The sequence below is a fragment of the Euprymna scolopes genome, chromosome 18 (assembly GCF_053919585.1).
Source record: "Euprymna scolopes isolate OS-2025 chromosome 18, ASM5391958v1, whole genome shotgun sequence".
Classification (NCBI taxonomy): Eukaryota; Metazoa; Mollusca; class Cephalopoda; order Sepiida; family Sepiolidae; genus Euprymna; species Euprymna scolopes.
In genome coordinates this window covers 104,551,007-104,568,302 of record NC_136499.1, presented here as the reverse complement: position 1 = coordinate 104,568,302, position 17,296 = coordinate 104,551,007, and the positions used below count along the sequence as shown (strand labels likewise).

Genomic DNA, 17,296 nt, shown 5'->3' with positions numbered 1-17,296 from the left:
TTCAGGATTTACACGTGTCTGCACACCTTGCGCGCACATGTTCGCATTCAGAAAACCGATTATGTCAGTTCTGTGATTTTTATTACTAAATTTCTTTTTTTTTTTTTTTCTGTTGACACGTGATGCAACGGATAAAGGTGTTAAGTAATAATGGGTTCTAAATGGCACTCTTCTGGAGGCTGAAGTATTAATTCTCATCACTACAGGCGATACCAATTAATTATAGAATAAAAATTGCTTTAAAAATCTGCTCGGCCCTGGCTGATGGAACGATGACCATCTGCTCCTGTTGATTAAATAAAGGCTTCAGTCACAAAGTTCTGTATAGATTCGCGAGTTTGGCAGTTGTCGAAACGTTACATTCAAGATACAAACTGAATAATCAAAAAAAAAAAAAAAAAAAAAAAAAAAATAGCAAATTCAAGAGTTTTTATTATGAGAAAAAAAGGCTTTTTATTTTTATTTTTTTAGTCTTGTGAATATTACGCAATACGCATCTTTTGCAAAACGTATACACGTTTAACTGTTCGTTTATCGTTATTGATGAAGACCACAACAAAGAACTTTTTTGTGACAAGAGTTGCGCAATCTCTAACCACACCTCTCTTGGGTTGGCACTGTTTTATTACAGTGGCAAGAAGAAATTCAGGATGACTGGAAACAATGTCGAGATAAGCGGAGAATACATACAATGTCTGCTATTCCTAAATGGTAACCCATCTGATATTGTCCAGGGTTATATATATATATATATATATATATATATATATATATATATATATATATATATATATATAGGGGATAACCATGTTGACACACCAGTTCTCGTTAGATCACTGAAGTTAAGCAATAATGGGCCTGGCCAGTATCAGATGGGTGACCATATGGGAATAGCAAGCGCTGTATGTGCTTTCTGCTTATCTCGACTGTTTTCAGTCGTCCTGAATTTCTTCTTGCCACTGGAATAAAACAATGCCAACTTAGGAGAGGTTTGGTTAGAAAGTGTGCAATTCTTGCCTCAAAAAAATTTCACATACATGTCACAGCATCATCAATGATGTTCGTGGTCTTCATCAGCAACGATGGACAAACAACATTTAGGAGGCAAACCAGTTTGTTGCGTTAATGTAACGTGTTGAGTCTAACCACAAAACCACTGATTTTGGTGGGTGCCTGTCAGTTGATCAAGAATCGGAAAAATTGGAAGATTTTGGCATATCGATATCAGAATTAGAAAAGTTTGTGTTTAATTTCTGATACCATAAACGATTCCTTTATTTTTTATTTATTTATTTTAAGACTTAATTTTCCATTGCTGGCACTAATGCTAAAATGAAAATAATTTAATATTTAATTTTCCGGCCACCGATGTAAATATGGAAGCCCTGTCCGAATAGTTGTACGCACTTTTTCTTTTTTTTTAATTTTTTTTCTTCCTTAGCAAAGAGATTTATCTTAAAAATTTGGAAAATTTGCAACACCTACCATCTTGTGCGACACAATATGTCTGTAAATAAAGATATTATAATTGAAACTTATTGAAATTCCTTCAATGGTGTCATTCTTTTAGTTCATTGGCTTTTTTTATCCGTGGTATTACCACATAAAACTGTATTCAAACACAACACCTTTTTACACTATGCATAATGCTTCAAGATAACTACAACATCCTCCTTAATTATTTTGTGATTTTAAATTATAAGTAAAACTAAAATCTATAGATCAGCTTCCACAAGTTTGTTTTTACGTCTGTGAAAATATGTGCACATTTTTACATGAATTTTTAAAGTAATGCCCCCCCCCCAAAAAAAAAAAAATCCTCTATTACTAAATGTTCAGTGATTTTAAAAGAATTGGAATCGGGAATTGTATTGGATTCGGAAAAATAATATTGGAATTATCTCATCACTAAATCTGATTGCACTTTTAGCAATTTTCTGATTCTGATGGTTCTTTATGTAATTGTTAGCTTGCTATCACTTTGCAATATTTGAAACATTAATTTAAAATAATGAACATTTCATTCATAAGTTTGTTGTAAATAAAACACCAAATCTTATTCATTCATATGGATAAACACTGGCAGGGTGACCCGACGTTGCTCGGGATTAAATGATGATGAACGAATGTTTATCATTCATTCATATTTTTATGGTTATTGAAATCGATGAAATCGCCCATTTTTCAATAAAATTGATTGATTGTCTGCTTTAGTTGGAGAGCTATCACGGTGCACCGGAAGGAAGCTTCACATGCCTCCCTGCACTGACTTAGGCCACAATACATTGTAGTTTACATTGAACTGTAGAGAACCTACTGTTGATTTTATAAAATTATTTTTTTATACATAATGGATTGAATTAAAGTTTAAAATTCAAAAGTCAAGTATCATGCTTCCATTGTGCTTTAAACAGAAATTCATTTCGAACGCCCCTCTGTCATATCTAAGAACCTACTGTTGATTTTATATGCTGGCCTTACTGCCTGTGCGGTGATAATGGTTTGAATTTAAGTTTAAAATGAAAAAAAAAAAAAAAAAAAAATCAAGTCTCATGGTGCCATTGTGCTTAAGCAGAAACATTCATTTTGAGTGCTCCTGTCATATCAAAGAGCCTACTGTTGATTTTCTATGCCGGACCTTACTGCTTGTGTGGTAATAAAACCTCTCAAATGCACTTGTGATGTTATGTTGTATAAGGTGTTAACTTTGGTCAAAATCATCTGTTCCTTCTCTTATGGTATTTTTTCGATTATCAATACCAAAGACATTCCGATACGAAACCTATCTAAGAACATTGCAATCCACATAAAGTACCTTCGTGTGAAATTTAATAAATGTCTCTTTTCAAAATCAATATGCAAATTAGTTAACCTTGCAATTGATATTGCATTAAAAAGCTGGTACGTCTATTGTTTAAAGTTAAGTTAACTTTAAATACGGTGTTTCGATGTTATCCATAGTGTGAGAAATGGTTTAAAAATTAGGCCGCCATCATTGGTTTCACCGTCATCATCATAATATTCGATTTAATGTCCATTTTACAAGTTGCCATTTCAAACTAGGCTATTTCTGACCTGGTCTTTATTGATCCCTCTTTCTTACAATTCCATCCATCCATCACTTCCTCTTATATTTTCTTAGCCTTCACCTGCAAACTGAACCTGCTACCATAACTATTCCACATCTACGAACCTAAGAAGCTTGAACCCTTCATTCAACGTGGCCAAACCATCCGAGTCTCCTGTTTTGCACAGGGCTCCCTATATTATCCAGATTTAATCTTCTGCTAAGGTCATCAGGTTTAATTTTAACCTGCTCTCAACCTGCCTTTAAGACTCGCATTACACATTCATCATATCATTCGCATGTCAGATCTATACATGCAATGCATGTCCTCAACCCTTACTACATATATGTACAGAAGATTTGTTACAAGATGATATAGCTTAACTCACATTAAAGCACTGAGATGGCTCGATAATGATTTGAGATTCAAACAGGATTTTCATTGGTCTGTCACACTTTAGTTTAAATTAGCATTTTCTCTGGTCTGTCATGTGTAATTCTGAAATGGCATTTTCATTGTTAAACATCTTAATATTTCTGTTTCACCCTTTTTTATCATTACTTTTGCTTTTATATTAACTTATAACACATTTTAACGTGAGAGTATTTGCAAAAATGACTTTCTGATTTTGGCAGGACTTGAGCGTATGCCAAGGCCAAGCAAGCCCATCGTCTCCACTGCACTGTTAGCACTTCGGGTGGCTAGCTGACTGTGTGTGTGTGTGTGTGTGTGTGCACGTGTGTATATATATATATATATATATATATATATATATATATATATATATATATACACACACACACACATACACACAATACTCACATGCACATATATAATACACACAAACACACATGCACACCCATATATATGATACACACATAGTTTTTGATGAGCCGTTCCATATAAGGTAACACATTTACCGAATTTCCATTACTAAGGATTACTTTATTGTCCAATTGTCTACTGTACACGCTTTAACCCTTATCCTTGAATGACCTCTTGGCCTTGATAAGTGATGATGCCTTTGTAAAAAGCACACACACATCTCTATATATAATACACACACACACACACACACATCCATATATATAATACACACTTATAACACATGCACACACACATATATATATAGAGAGATAATACACACACATTCATATATGTATATATACACACACACATACTCATGTGCATAATGTTTTTTTTTGTATCATGCTGAATAGTTTAAATCTCCTCTTGCTGAACATGTCTCTCTTTCTTTTTTTCACCTTCTTGGAAAACGAAAGTGAGAACTACTCCTTAATTAAATTAATAAATAAATAAAACCAGACGAAACTGTGCAGACAAAGCCAAAAGGGTCCACTGTCATGTTTAACTTGTGCTACAACAATAATACACCAGCCCCCTCAGACCCCCACTCAACTGACCTTCCATCCTGACGCACTGTAATCGATAACAACTATAAAGTTACACTTACTGGCGGCGGCGGCGGCGGCGGCATCATCATCATCATCATCATCATCATCATCATCATCCCTCCTGCATCTGTTTTGCTAGCAATGACTACCACCAGCATCACTTATACTGCTAACACCTTCTTTAATACTACTAACACTACTGCTACTGAAATTATTTGTAACTAGACTTCTTAGCTCATTAATAACCGGGCAAAAGTTATTGCCCGTTGATTTAGAGCGGGTGCTTTATGTCAAATTGGTTGTTGAATACGGTTAAATTTGTGCTCAATTATTTTGCATGAAATAATAATCCCTATGCATTGGACTAATACCATAACACTTAATTTGCTGTACCTTATCATAACAAAGGTCCATACAGAATTTCATCCAGATCGTCCCAGTAGTTTTGGAGAAAAAGTTGAACAGACTGACATACATATAATATACATACTACTACTATCACCGTTAAATATTAATACTACCAATAATAATATAATAATAAGATAATAATGTTATAATAATTATAATAATAATAATATGACATAATCACGTTGACACACCGATTTCCATCAGATTACCAAAGTTAAGCAACGTTAAACCTGGTCTGTAGTAAATGGGTGACCATTTGGGAATACCAGGTGCTGTATGTGCTCTTTGATTATCTTGGCATTTTTTTGAGATGTCCAGAATTCTCCCATGTGCATGGAATCAAGCAGTACCTATTCATGAGGTGTGGTTGGGGATTGAACAACACTTGCTTCATAATTTCATGCGCAACCACCCTTCCAAGGAGTATCCATTGTCTCCCATGACAGAACGGAAGACATGAGTAATAATCTCCACTTTCTGTCACTATAGCTTGGCAAAAACAGCAATATGGTGTGTGGGGAGAAAGAATCAATCATTCCCAAGAAAAGTATTTGTCCCGGAAAGAGCAAGAGATGTTAAACTGACTAACGAGGTGCTCGTCTGAGCTCCAATCTCTGGTTCCCCCTCGCCAATCTTTCAAGATAAACACCCATCCAGCTGAAAACACTGTCAATAATTTTCGATACTCTTTATCTGTGCCTAAATCAAAACGTAGATTCCATGAACAAGGCTTCTTTCTTAGAACTGCATGCCTGTGGAACTCTCTACCGCTTGCTTGTTTCCCTCCTGACTTCAATATGGATGTCTTCAAGTCCAACGTAAACAAATTCCTGATGAACCCCCCCCCCCGGTAATAACACTTTATCAAATCTCCAATACTAATGAATACTGCAACACTATCCCACTGATTCCTGTACACAAAATAACCTTTATCCTCGAATGGCTTATGTGCCTTAATAAGTGGTGACCTCCACGTTAAAAAAAACCCAGAAAGACAAACAAAAAAATAAACAGTGGATATCATTTGAACCCGAAATATCAGCCCTAAAAGATTCATTGGGTGGTCGACACAGTCTGTTATAAATGTAATGTTTCTGAATGCAGCTGCACCCATTAGGAAAAACTCCTTCGGAGGGGCTGATGTCAAACCCAGGAGTCTCCATTCAAATCTGGGATTGAAGGAAGAGAAAGACTGACCTCTAATTTGTATCACAACCATGCAACCCGGACTCATCATAGAGTAAAAAAGAAGGTGAAAGAAAGGAGGAGAGAGAAGAAAAAGAAGGAAAACACAGAAAAGGAAAGAAAGAATAAAAAAAATGTTATCAGATGCCAAAAACAGCAGCAGCAGCAACAGCATTCTCTTAAAAGTCCAATGCTCCATTACCGTGCTAGTTTGCTGAGCTATCTAGCTAAAAAATTTTTGGTGAAAATTCAGGAGGAATCATGATCAGAATTTGTCATCATCTGGTCAACTCTGTGTAATGTTGTCTGGGAACCAATATGTCGTAATCTCGGTTTACGTTGCAAAAGAGACCAAGAATTGAAAAGAACTTCAATTCGTTTTTTCTTTGCAACAACATTTATTTCCTTATTGTTACGACCGTGATGTCACCCATGTGATCTTGAACGTTCTCCATACCTCTAACGTGATCTCGAATGTTCTCCTCGCCTCTAGCGTGATCTCTAATGTTCTCTCCACCTCTAGCGTGATCTCGAACGTTCTCTCCGCCTCTAACGTGACCTCGAACGTGACCTCGAACGTGACCTCGAACGTTCTCTCCGCCTCGAACGTGACCTCGAACGTTCTCTCCGCCTCTAACGTGACCTCGAACGTTCTCTTCGCCTCTAACGTGACCTCGAACGTTCTCTCCGCCTCTAACGTGACCTCGAACGTTCTCTCCGCCTCTAACGTGACCTCGAACGTTCTCTCCGCCTCTAACGTGACCTCGAACGTTCTCTCCGCCTCTAACGTGACCTCGAACGTTCTCTCCGCCTCTAACGTGACCTCGAACGTTCTCTCCGCCTCTAACGTGACCTCGAACGTTCTCTCCGCCTCTAACGTGACCTCGAACGTTCTCTCCGCCTCTAACGTGACCTCGAACGTTCTCTCCGCCTCTAACGTGACCTCGAACGTTCTCTCCGCCTCTAACGTGACCTCGAACGTTCTCTCCGCCTCTAACGTGACCTCGAACGTTCTCTCCGCCTCTAACGTGATCTCGAACGTTCTCCCTGCCTCCAACGTGATCATACTTTTTAAAGTCTTTATTTTTTCCTACCAGTGGCGTCATTTCGCATGCATTTGCATACAGCTATCCATGCTATGTTACATCTGCCTCTTTGTGTGTGGCAAGCAAAGACATGTCAGGTACGGAATGGCAAATCAATAAAGTGAGAATGACAACATTATTTTTGCAGCATTCCCTTGTGTGTCTCAGGTCAAACCTTCCCCAACTTCGTATGCAACTGCTGAACCTTGCTGTTCTTGATGCCCGTGTTAAAAACCTGCATTTTTGCAGATTAACAAATAGTTGCAACCAATAAGTAGGACTTCATGCAGACCAGAAGATCCTGAGGCACGATGTACATGATATGCTGAAATCCGACTTGCTGGTCAAACAAACAAACAAACAAACAAACAAATAACCTAGCAGCAACACAACCATTGTTATAATTATCAATCCAAAAAGCATGATATGTTATAACCAAATCAGATCTTGTATGCAATTCTATTGTCATATTTGGGCTGGTGTATTTCTGTCCCATTTGAGGGTTCTTGATGAGATTCAAAAATATATCTGTAATTTGATTGCCCCCTCCTGTTCTTCCTTTCTGCACCTCTCTCTTAAACAGATGTGATATTAATAGTCACAGTCTTTTCTATGAATAAAATTATGGCATGTGTTGTTCAGAATTATCTGGTCTATTCTCTGCTTCCTTTGTTTCAGCTCATTTGACCCGTTGCTCTAGTGGTCTTCATCAATTTGCTGTTTTGATACCTCATTATAATACAGCTTCCTATTCCAGTAGCTTTTTTTCCAAGAACTTTAGGCTTGTGGAACTCTTTTCCTGTTCATTGTTTTCCTGTAGCCATAATCTTGAAAAGACTAAGGCCAATAAGCATCTCCTGTCTTTGCGATAGTTATCTTTCGTTCTTGTTAGCTTTATTATACCTTGTCTCTGGAGATTTTATTTAAAAAAAAAAAAAAAGTCAATACTACTTTTATTATAACCGACAGAAACATGATTATTATTATTATAGTTTTGACCAGTGGGTCAACCGGTGTCGCCTGGTCGTAAAATATGTTTAAATATACTATTTTAATTCAACAAATTCTCTATTGATTATATTGTAATCAATATATATAGTAATGATTCTAAAATTTTTTAAATGACTTGAGAGCCATCAGCTGGAATTGAAACCATAACAGCATTCATAGTTGTTTGAGCTAATGCCAGATGGACAAAATAAGGTTAAAAATTGAGCGACTACAAGCTGAAAATGTATATGTATGCATGCTCAGAAGTTGTTGATTCACTCCTGCAAAGGTCAACTGTTTTTACTCCAGTTTTGACCTTTTAATAGCTATTTTACAGGCTGAAAACCAAATTAAAAGTGTTTCCCTGGTCCAACTATCTTATATATCAAGTTTCAAGACTAAATATTCAGAGAGGAGTTTGGTAGAGACTAGTGGTGGGACGATTAATCCGAGTCGGAATCGTTAATCATAAGAATCGTGTATTTTTTTTTGGGGGGGGGGTATCCGAATCGCATCGTTAAAAAATACCGTTGATTTACAATTCTTTCATATTTTTAAGTTGAACTGTTTGTTTGAAGTAAGATTAATGCTGTCAAAAATTTATGATAAAAACGTCATAGAACTTTTCATAACATATTTAATATGATGTACAAGAATTTTATTAACTACTTTAAAGGTAATCTTTATTTATCTTAATCAGTTTTGAAATTTCTTTGAATTTTTTTCTTACTTTAATTCTTTGAATTAAAAATTTTTTTTTTTTTTTTTTTTTTACTTTTAGCTTAACTTGCTTTTATATTTCACCATTTTGTTTTTTAGTAATAAATGCTTCTCTACATTAAAAACCGACCTTGTGTCTAACTCTGCCCTCGTGGGGAGGCAAGTAAATAGGAAGTAATATGGCAGCTGAAAAACGTTTTTCGACCAGCATAAAAGCATTACAATACATTTTAATCATGAAGAATTTCTGCCATGCGCACTTGTTCTAAGTTAACAAGCCACTACTTGTGTTTCAAACTTAAAAAATAAAAAAAAAGCACTTTAAAATCGTAAAAACACTGAAGCTTTTTTCGTTTTAGAAGAGAGGTTTCAGGCGCCCCTATTATCCCAACGAACCAGCTATGTAAACACTTTGCAATATTTTCCAATAATTATTTTTAAAAAAATTCTTTATAATCAATTTTTATTTAAAAGTAAGAAATTATTTTCTAAAAAAAATTGTTTATATATGTTTACATTTTGTTTTTAAGTAAAATTAAGAAATTAATTTAAAAAATATTGTTTATATCCATTTTCATTCAAAAAGGTTACTTTTCGGTAGCTTCACCGGTTGTTAATCTAAATTTTCCGAATGTCAGAACAAGGCTCGTTTGCCGGACCTACTTATCTAAGCTTCACCGATTTTTGTTATGATTTTATCTTTTTTTTTTTTTTTGCCGGAGTTTATGCAATTATTAACAGGAAAATTGGTGAAAGTCAAAATGAATTCGGGCTATTTTTAAATATTATTTTCAAGTTTAATTAAAGTTTTATGATACCCTTTTCTTAATATTGTTTTTGTATTCTTTTGTTATTTTTATTTATTTACATTTTTTTTTGCCGGATTTAACAAACAAACTAAATGAAAGTAAAACAAATCAACAAAAAAAAATTTGGTGCTTATGCAGTTATGTTATCATTATTTTGTTTAATGGCTTAAGTACCTCGCCCAATGTTTGAAGAGTTTCTAATTGTTTTTTAAAGAAAAATTTGTGAAAGTCAAAATTAGCACTTGTGGTGATAAACAAAAAGCTTTAGCGTGTAGGTACCTCTCATGGAATGTCGTAGATCGAAACAGTGAAATGTTATTTGGTGCTAGTGCACTTATTGATCCACGCTATTTTTAAATAGTACTTTCAAGTTTAATTAAAGTTTTACGATACCTGTTCTTATTAAATTGTTAGGTGAAAGTAAAGAATAGGTACACAACACCCTCTCATCCCCATGTTAAGAATGGCTTTCTAAATAATGTAATTATTTCAGCATGGCTCAATAAGTGCAAGCTTGAATAAAATAAAAACTACTCGACGAGAACTACTGTTTTTGTTTTAATAATTTTATTCAAAAATAAAAAATAAAAATTTCAATTGTTCAAAACATGTTTTTTTTCTCAAAACTTATCGGAATTGTTTTTTAATTACCATATTTTTCATGAACATGTGCTAAAAATGTTTCAAAATTATCTAATATTTTTTCACTTTTCATGTTATAAGCCTCTATACATGGCCTCATCGACATGAGACCATTTCATTTCTCCTACTGATCCTGATATGTATTTCAGTCTTCTTTTAATACGAGACCAGTAGGCTTCAATATTGTTGGTGCAAACACCAGTAAGCATCAGACAAGGCCAGACTATTTGCCAAGAACTTTGCAGCTAATTCTACCCTATGCAACAATGGCCATCAACTCCCTGTATTTCCTCCTATAACAGACAACACGCTATGCAACATACAAATATATGTGCATGAGGTCACCAAGCTAATCAAGAACCTTGATTCCAGTAAAGCAACTGGCCCTGACGGCATTCCAGTTATAGTGCTGAAAAAGCTCCAACCAGAACTTGCCTCCATACTTACAAAACTGTTTAAGCATTGCCTTAAGGAGAAGTGCTTTCCAACACCCTGGAAAACCTCATCAGTATGCCCTGTTTTTAAGAATTCAGGTGAAAAGTCCTCTCCCTCTCAGTACAGACCAATAAGTCTCCTGTGTGTCATAAGTAAGTTGTTGGAATCCATATTAAATAAAGAAGTAGTCAACCACCTCAACAGAAATAACCTTCTTAGTGACATGTAATATGGTTTCCGCTGTGCAAGATCTACAGCAGATGTGTTAACTGTTATATCTCATAGGATTAGTGAATCTCTTGACAACAGCTTCCTCTCTAGGGCAATTGCTCTTGACATATCGAAGGCCTTCAATAAGGTATGGCATAAGGGCCTACTTCACAAGATTTCCAGCTACGGTATTACTGGAAATGTTTTCTCAATCGTTAAATCATTTCTCTCTGATAGATTCATAAAAGTAGTGGTCGATGGGCAGAAATCAGAGGCCCACAGTATTAATGCTGGAGTCCCCCAGGGGTCCATCCTGGACCACACTCTCTTCCTGATCTACATCAATGATCTCCCAAAACACATACTTAGATCATTCGTTGACATCTATGCTAACACATCAAAGGTCGTAAATGACAAAGTTCTTCCTGATTCTCTCTCCTCTGATCTTGAGCGCGTGGTACAATGGGGGAAGAGGTGGCTGGTCACTTTTAATGCATCCAAAACCAAGCTTCTATCTTTACATCATCAACGCTCTGATCCCCATCTGGCATCAATTGAAATGGATGGCTCTCGTCTTGGGGAGGCTCCATGTTTTGACAAGCTTCTGAGTTTGACCTTTACTCCTGATCTGAAATGAAACACGTATATCAAATCTGTTGCCAGGGACGCTGGGAAAATGGTGGGATCCTTCTACCGCTCCAGAAGATATCTCACTACTGATGCAATTCTCTATCTGTATAAAAGCCAAGTACGTCCAAGGATAGAGTACTGCTGCCACATCTGGGCAGGAGCTGCTAAAAACAGCCTATCCTGCCTTGACAGAGTACAAAATAGACTTCGTGGTTTAGTGGGGATGCCCTTTTCTCTTCCCTGCAGCCTCTCTCTCGCAGAAGAGACGTTGTGAGCCTGTCTGTGTTTTATCGTTATTTCCATGGCAAGTGCTCGTCTGAGCTCCAATCTCTCGTCCCCCCTCACCAATCTTTCAGAAGAAACACCCGTCTAGCTGAAACTACTGTCAATAATTTTCCCCACTCTTTATCTGTGCCTAAATCCAAATGTAGATTCCATGAGCAAAGCTTCTTTCTCAGAAGTGCACGATTGTAGAACTCTCTTCCATTCGCCTGTTTCCCACCTGAATACAACTTGGATGTCTTCAAATCCAACATAAACAAATTCCTGACAAACCGCCCCCTTAAGTAAGACACTCTATCAAATCTCCAATACTAATGATTACTACAATACTATCTCATTGATTACTGTACACGCAATAACCCTTATCCCTGAGTGGCCTCTGGGCCTTGATAAGTGGTGACCCCCATGTAAAAAAGAAAAAAAAAAAAGCGGATCCAAAAATTTTGTGAATGGTTTACAGTCCCGTGAACATAATTAAACTTGAAAATAATATTTAAAAATAGCGCGGATTCCATTTTGACTTTCACCAATTTTCCTGTTAATAATTATATATACTCCGTCAAAAAAAAAAAAAAATACCCCCCCCCCCAAAAAAAACAACAACAAAAAAAAAACCAGATTAATCATAATAACAAAAATCATGTGCAAATTTCAAGCCAAAATAAATTAAAAAAAAACTAGATCACATCTGCAAAAATTCTTTCCTTGTAAAAATAATAATTTCTCCCTCTGTAAAACAACGTACAACATCAGAGCCAATGTGTATTTCGCTACAGGGATAGCATTCGTGTACGTCTGCCCTTTTTCTTTATATTTTTTAATATATAAAATAACTCCTGAAATTGATTGTTTATTTCATAGTGAATGTTTAATTCATGGTTAAAATATTTGTTTTGACTTTTATCGTCAATGAAAGAAATTTTACAAAAAAAATCAAATCATTTTCAAAATTCCCTTAATTGTATTTCTACTTTTTCGCTGTACCAAATTTTTTCACTACACAAAAACTTTTGATTATATAATGGTATATTTCAAAACAACAATTCCATGGGAATCGGAATCGTACTTGGTATCAGAATCATTAATCAACATTTTCCAGGAATCGTAAAAAATTTAGGAATCGTCCCAACACCAGTAGAGACGTTTCGCACACACATAGACAAGGTTACTTATATATATAAATTCAATAAAAACCCTTCAAAATTTGCTGATGTGAAGACCTTGCTTATTAAAAAACTATATGTAATTATTGTACATAACTTGATGTATACCACAATAAAAAGCATTGTTTTCCGAAACGATCGTACAGATAATTGATTTTGTTGTTGTTCCTTCTTATGAAACGGATTTTTAATTTAATTATAATTTGATTTTTAAATTTTAAATTATCAATCACATTACTTAATATTGAATTAGCTCTAGGACATTTAACTATCGAGCTTATTATATATCTAAATTACAATGAGCATTTCCTGTATTTTAATTAAACTAGTAATTTCACTGTTACATTAAAATACACTCAGCTCTTTAGACTATTGTTCTAATCTCCTTTACATTATATATATATATATATATATATATATATATATATATATAATCAATCATGTCTATGTGCTAGAACATTCTCGTCCTAAATTCTATGCAATTATGAACAATGTGGAAGCCTTACATAAAAAGAATTAGAAGTAATTGTTAAATGAAATCAATTATCTACAAGGTGGAACGATAAATTTGTCGACCGAAAGAAAACAACCCTACAGTTTTATTTTAAAACTTTTATAAAAAAAATCAATTCAGGTAACTTGATTATGTAGTAGAGCTGACATTTATTCAATGTAGCCGCTTTTAGCCTCAATCACCGCCTTGATATGGGTTTGTAACTGGGAGCACGCCTTTTCCACAAGCAATGGCAGGAACTCAGCAAATACTCAACAGATGACTGCGATCAAGCTGGTTTTGGTGTTGTTGGAGGTCATGTTGGTGATGTTCTTGACGTATGACCAAACGAAGTAGTCCAATGAGTTCAAGTCAGAGAAGGGGGGGGGCAGTGAGTGAAGGGTACAAAGCTGTAGCACTCTTTCTCAAGCAAAGCCTGGGTCTCTTTAGACTTGTGGGCCAGGGGTCCGAGTCCTGCTGCCACACCCAGGATCTGTCAGCGGTCACCTGATTGCACCAGGGGATCACCACAATCTTCAGCACATCCAAGTACACTTTGGTGTTGACTTTGAAGCTGACTTCAAAAATGTGAGATGGCATGATGTGGTCCTCACTTGAAACTACACCAAAAACCATAAGCGTTTTTTTTTCTTAGTAATCCATTGATACATTTTGAGGGTGCTGACAAAGGTTCTGTCGTCATAACTTGGATCAGTAGAGAGCATGAGTTATACAGTGGCGCATCTCCGATCTCGCTTGTTGAACATTGTGTCACTTTCAGACATGATAGAAGACTCCTATCACTCTTGGGATTTGTACACAACTGGCCAACTAGTAGATGGTCTAAAACAAAAACAAAAAGAAAGCTTTTCATTACATGGAAATAGAATTATGTTGTTTTTTTCTAGAGTGACAATTTTATCATCTAACCCTGCAATAAGAAAGCATAAAAAGACAATTAATGAACGCTTGTTTTTCAAAGAACTATGCAAATTAGTTAACCATCATTAAGTTGCTCGCATATCCATGACTGAGTATATTAAGATGTTTGTTTAACAAAGTTTTAAATAGAAAAAGTAAGCTTTTGATATCAATATCAGAGCGAGAAAGAGAAAAAGCAACTCAACTTTATATATAGATTATGAATCCTGCTGCAGTAACCAATGACATTATCGACAATCTGGAAAAATTTAATCAAGATGCAATTTAAGCATCTGTTTGTTGTTCTGCAATCAATGTTTTTTTATTTTGATTTCTAACCGAACTGCACACAGATGGATGGTTTCTGTTTATCTTCAAAGTGATGAATCAGCATCATCATTAGCAGCAGCAATCAGCAAAAATCAATTGGACTTGTGTAAATTGCACTGTATTATCAATTCCATTTCATTTGGGTCTGAGTTGTCTTTTCTTTTGTCAACTTATTAATAATATAATTGTCTGCTGCTGTGGACGCAGCTTGATTTTTGACAGATGCAAGATAAAAATTGGCTTCAATGCATTTACCCCCACCCCCAATAAAAGAACAGGATTCATACAGACTTGGAAAGTCCTTGAATTTTAACTTTTGCCTTGAAAAGGCCGTGTTTCTATTATTTCCTTGAAAAATCCTTGAAAATATAGAAAATATCTTTAAAATTTCTTGAAAGGGCCTTGAAAATTGTCCTCTTTATGTTCAATAAAAATTTGTGTCGAAATATGAAAAATAAAATTGAAACAAGTACTATTAATTTATTTTTTAAGTATTAATATAAATATGATTAAAACATTTTTTAAATATTGAAAATAAAATCGATATACATTATTCTGAAATTTATACCTTCTTTGCACAAACGGAACTTTTCAGTGCCCCCCCCCCCCAAAAAAAAAAAAAATTGTGATAATTCAAAATTAGGTTGGCTGGACAAAAAAATGGACAAGATGATAGCCATCTTTGTTGGAATTTAAAAGCTGTAAAAACGATATTGCTTTGTTCACGAACAACACTGCTGATGCGCAAACACTGTTACGTAAGCTAGAAAAGTCTGCAAATGACATTGGTCTCCACATAAATGCGGATAAGACAAAGTTTATGATTTTCAATGTGAAGGGAGAGATCAGGGCTTTGGTTGGATCAACACTGAAAGAAGTCGCTGAGTTTACGTATCTGGGCAGCAACATAGAGAGATATCGAAATTCACATCTCAAAAGCATGGACCGCATTGGATGGGCTACATTCAGTATGGACTTTGAGACTGGCTGACAAACTGAAAAGGCAGTTCTTCAGGGCAGTGGTAGAGTCTGTCCTTGTTTACGGTGCTACAACCTGGACACTCACCAAAAGATTGGAAAGAAAACTATATGGCACATACACCCGTATGCTAAGAGCAATATTAAATATATCTTGGCAAAATAATCCCACGAAGCAGCAACTTTATGGCAATCTACCTGCCATATCTAATACCATCAGAGAAAGACGCCTACGATTTGCCGGTTATTGTCTGAGGAGCAAGCATGAATTGGTGAGTAATGTATCACTATGAACTCCACGACACGGACGCGCAAGCAGAGGACGACCTAGATCCATGTACATCCAACAAATAGCACACGCTGCCAACTGTGAACCTGAAGATCTGAGGCAACTGATGGAAGACAGGAAACTCTGAAGAGGAAGAGTCACATTGGTCCGGACAAGGAGCTTGTCATGATGATGATGAAAGAGAGTTAATATTTGAAATGAAATAAAAACATTTAAAACTACTTAAAAAAAAAACATGGAAAAATGATGCAAAAAAGTTGCATAGTAACTGTTATTGGCTATGGTAACATTTATTTATTGATATTTGAGTTTTTGTTTGTTTTTTTTTTTTTTTACCATTTTTTTTTAAAAATCATAATGGATTGTAAAACAAACTCCAAATTTTATTTTGAAAAGTTTTTGTCTGGAGAAGGCCTTGACTATCTTTAAAGTCTTGAAAAGGCCTTGAAAATGGACATTGAAAATCTTTACGAACCCTGAAAGATTGACAAAAAAAAAAAAGACAATTTACTAGAATTAAAATCCTGTGAATGGATTTTGATCAAAATTAGAATAAGGATTCTAGATATAAGGTTTAGCATTATTATAACTTGATTTTAATCTTCTTCAATGGGACATAAAAGTGGGGCAAAACTGTTCTGCTTAGGGATTCAATTTTACTTGTCCTGGGACGGGTATTCTAATAATATTAATAGCCCCACACACAAACATAAGCGTAAATCTCATTTTACTTTGAGATAATAGACACGAAAGTATTTTCCATTGACATTTTGTCTATTATTTGACTACACCTCTAAATACCGAATGGGATGAGAGAGTGAAAACTGGTGTCATGATTTTCTTATTGTAATGATGCTTTCGACGCTGCCATCTTGTTTTTTGTTGATGTCGCAAGTTGTTGACTTGGAATTGGATGATTCTTAAAATCCTAATTGACTTAATTTCATGGAATTATGTTTGCAGAAAACAAAGTACCTTCATGGCCTTTTCTACAAAAACTATCATCCGACCTTTTTGGCAGCTGCGAGGCTGCGATTTTACAGAGTTAGAAACACGAGATCATTTGGGATGCGTTTTGCTTTTATTCTTTGTGTTTGACTTTTTATCAACAAATTAAATGCCGACACATACTTCAACAATAACTTCACTATTCGCTTCACGTTATTATCAAAGTTTAGCTTAGTCTGACATAAGGCTGCTTTAGAAGAGCACTAAAATAGAATCCAACCTCCTCACTTGTCAA

General features: G+C 35.4%; 2 protein-coding genes across 2 annotated transcripts in view; one reads left to right on the top strand and one right to left on the bottom strand.

Annotated features, from left to right (window-relative positions):
• Positions 1 to 17,296, top strand: part of LOC145297730 (uncharacterized) — a 202,430-nt gene that overhangs the window by 100,599 nt on the left and 84,535 nt on the right. The window lies entirely within an intron of this gene.
• The window catches only part of LOC145297728 (uncharacterized), a 46,187-nt gene that overhangs the window by 26,011 nt on the left and 2,880 nt on the right, over positions 1 to 17,296 (bottom strand). The window lies entirely within an intron of this gene.